The following is a 3924-nucleotide window of genomic DNA, read 5'->3' as shown; positions in this document are numbered from 1 at the left end:
TCCATCTGTAATGTCTTATCTTAGGAGTGCCCTTAAATTAAATATTGCAGGGTCTGGAATGGCACTTTAAATATACAATCTTCTATGCTGCAGACCAAAGCAAGGCAGACACTGTACAATATTTAATTTAAGGACACTCCCAAGAAAGGACATTGCAGATGGGTATGACATTAAATTTAGGCTCTATCTGCCTTCTAGTGTGTAGTCTAACGTTGCACACACTCCTGAAAAGGTTCTTCAAAAGAAAAGTCTTGAAGCATGATGTTTCTGCTAATTCCCTACTGTCCTGAAACGTTTGAGGATTGATTTTAGGCCTGGTGTCTATGAATGAACAGTATGCGGAAACTATATCTGAGGGCATTCACTTTCTATCCGAAAGCCTTGACATCTGCAAAAAAACGTAATATATCCAACTGTATTTTGGCATGATTTCTGGGACAGATGAAGGACAAAATAAACTTCAAGGTTTTAAGTCTCCGAAAACCAAAAAGCCTCAGGAATCTCAAATGCAGCGGAGAATTTCCAAGCTGCTTTGATGTTTACATATATTTTGATGCACTATCGGGATCGAACGGGAAGGTTACCTATAGTCTAGTGAAATTCTGCACCTTAGCATTTTATGACCATCTCCGCATATTAATTGAACAGAAATGTTACATCCGATGTTCACAAATTTATTTCTAATATCTGTAATATTCACAATGTAATTTTAAAGGTATAAGTAGGTATGTTACAAAACCTACCTGAATCTTGTCTGAGAATCTGGCCCAGCCCCGTGTGTGTGATTTTGGCGCTGTTTAGAGGGGGCGGGTTTAAAACGCGATTTTTACTAGGCTGTTGCAATCGAAAATGTTCAGCCTAGTAAATCATTAACGGAAAATCGCTGAAAGACCCCGTCGCAAAAGGTATTATTAGTTTTTATGGCCTTGTATAATAGTTATAGTAGTTTAAAAATCACTCTCTCAACCCGCAACCTCTCGCAGCCCCAGGGTTTTATAAAGCAAACAATTAAAGGTATGTACCTTATTTTTACGTTAAAAGGGGCTTCTTAAGAACCCTGTATATAAAGTTTTCTATAGCGAATAGTTCATTTTGGGCTCTTTATATCCCACAGTATTTTTCTGGGCATTTGAGGGCACAAATCCACTGCATTGTGAACGTTCTAAACCAGCGCGTTCCACAGGAACCCACTAGAAAGCCGATTTTAATTGACTAATTTACAGCAATTGAACACTAAATTCCTTCTATTTGGCCTATAAATTGATGTAAATGAGATTTAAAAATCATGTTTTTTTTGTGAATTATTTGTGAATATTATTTGGACACTTAGGCTATTAAAAAATGTTAATCATTTATTAAGAAATGGATAGATGTTTAGATCTAGTAATTGAAGTTTGAAATTCGCTACAATTGGGTAACTAACTAATTATATGCTTTAATTTCAGGCCCTCCAAGTAAGATTATTTTATATTTGTTTCAGAATGGTTCAATCTATGATAACTGAACATTTCATTCAGTTCTCTTAATTTTTAAGAAGGTTATGGGCTTTTGACTGTCCTCGATCACAGCTTTTTTGTTATGATCATAGAAAATCAATAGGGAACAAGATGCTAATTTCCGAGTATGAAAATGGCCATAACTTTTTTATTACTTGAGATATGAAAGTGAATTAGGTGTCAAATTAAACTTATTGCTATGCTTTATCTGATGGGATAAATTGCAGACTTGATTTTTTAAATCTCAAAATTTTGTAACATTGCTAGTATAAGTCTGACACGGACATTTAAGTTCATTAAACTGTTGCTATTTTTTTGGCTGTGGAAAACTGCTGAATATACTGTATTTTACAGTGCATGTTGTAAATTATTAAAATGTTGTTTCAAAAAAATATATATATATATTTCAAGGAAAGCTTTGTGTGTAATTTATATTTAGGAGTCAGTCCACTTGAATTTTCAATGAGAGGAAGAGAGATAGAAACTTGATATGGCATGAGCTCACCTTCTCAACATATGTTTTGTCTTTCAAATTTTTAACAAGACACTTCTTACAAAGTTTGAAGACTTGGCTGCAGTCACAATTACACAACCTGAGTGAGTTCACTCTACTGCGAGTGTCAGTGTGGTCATTGCCGAAACCTGCCTCATCCCCAACTCCATAGTTGTAACAATTGTACGATTCTGTAAAATGGATGCTTCTGAACCCAACATATATATAAATGTGATATAGATGCATATAATTATATAACACACATACATATATATTTTTCTAGTTTCTTAAATATATAAAAACACATATATATTCATTATATATATATGATGCATATATATGTGTGGCATATACGTACATAATTTATACACACATATTCTCTTGTTTCTTTCTTGTGATCCCTAAATATTTGTTGAGCAACCTTTTTCCTTCATTCATTCATCATTCATTCATTCATTCATTCATTCATTCATTCAATCAATCATTCATTCATTCATTCATTCACCATTCATTCATTCAAACATTCATTCATTCATCATTCATTTAATCAATCATTCATTCATTCATTCATTCAACCTATCTCTCTCCCTCTACGAAATCCTAATATTGTGAATAAAATATCAATGAACATAAAGGCTGGCGGGACAGGATCAAGGGTTTGGTTTAGTCCAAGGGTCGGCAACCTGTTTTGCATATCGTAACTTTTAAGAAACATTTAGATAGGTACATGGATTGGACAGGTATAGGTTCACAACATGATGGTAGCCTGAAGTTTGGCAAAATTGTCTGCAATTTAGTAATCACACGCTGAGAAGCTTTGATACAAAAAATGGGAATAGCTAATATTGCACTCAATAAATTCGGAAACGTATTGACATTAAGGTGTAAGAAGGAACTGCAGATGCTGGTTTAAACCGAAGATAGACACAAAAACCTGGAGCAACTCAGCGGGTCAGAGAAAAGGAACAGGCGACGTTTCGGGTCGAGACCCTTCTTCTGACCTGCTGAGTTACTCCAGTTTTTCGTGATGTTCCTTGACATTAAGGTACATCATCGTGAAGATCGAAGAACTGCCCTGAGTTATGTCTGATCCAGCATACAGAGGATTTGAGGTTTTGTTAGGGTCGCAGGTAATCCTTCAGCAAGGAAAATCCGTCAACCCTCTTAGGCTGTGGGCCGAGCATCAAAAATGTGTCTAGAAATCGGTTTTCGTGACCCAAGTCACCAAACTACATGAAATTTTCCACAGATTAAGATGAAATATAATTGAGAAGCATGTCATAACTCGTCATTGCCGAAAGTTACACATTAATTAATTAAACTAATTAGAAAATGAGATCAGGAAAGTAAGCGCCATCTAGTGGCCAATGCCCATATTACATGATGGGCAGCCTATTTCCGTGTTGCAGTCCATTTAACCTATATATCATTATACAATACAATATTTATTGCCATTTGAGCCTCAGTGAGGCTCAAACGAAATTCCATTTCCACAGCCATACAAACAAAGACAATTTCCTACAGACATACACACAATTTAATTCACACAAACATCCATCACAGTGAACCCACTGTGATGGAAGGCAAAGTCTTTTCTCTCCCCCATGTCTCTCCCGATGTCCAAGCCCCGGGCGGGCGATGCTAAGTCCCAAGGCCATGAAGCCGCGCCGGGTGATGTACGTCCCCGCTCCGGGTCGTTCCAACCCTGCGACACGGGCTGGAGAAGTCGCGTTGCGGGAGCTCCGGGAAGCGGTCTCTCCCCCCGAACCCGCGAGCTCCTGATGTCCCAGTCCACCAGACCTGCGGCTGCGTTGCTGGAGCCTCTGAGCCCCCGGAGTCGAGTCGCAGCAGCGAGTCACCACCGCCCCCCACGCTCCGAGGCCGGCCAGCCCCACGATGGTGAGTAGTCCGCAGCTCCGCAGTCTCCCGAGCCCC

The 3924-nt window shown here is 38.3% G+C and overlaps 1 protein-coding gene across 1 annotated transcript in view; it reads left to right on the top strand.

The window, feature by feature from the left end:
* The window catches only part of LOC129702489 (pneumococcal serine-rich repeat protein-like), a 56219-nt gene extending 54314 nt beyond the window's left edge, over positions 1-1905 (top strand). The window contains exon 16 of the mRNA XM_055644215.1: positions 1-1905. This exon is cut by the window's left edge and continues 1040 nt beyond it. The gene's annotated coding sequence lies outside the window, so the exon portion shown is untranslated.
* The last annotated feature ends 2019 nt before the right edge of the window (positions 1906-3924 follow it).

This window comes from Leucoraja erinacea, chromosome 13, assembly GCF_028641065.1.
Source record: "Leucoraja erinacea ecotype New England chromosome 13, Leri_hhj_1, whole genome shotgun sequence".
Lineage (NCBI taxonomy): Eukaryota > Metazoa > Chordata > Chondrichthyes > Rajiformes > Rajidae > Leucoraja > Leucoraja erinaceus.
The sequence above is the reverse complement of the archived record's forward strand: the minus strand, read 5'-3'. Positions and strand labels throughout refer to the sequence as shown.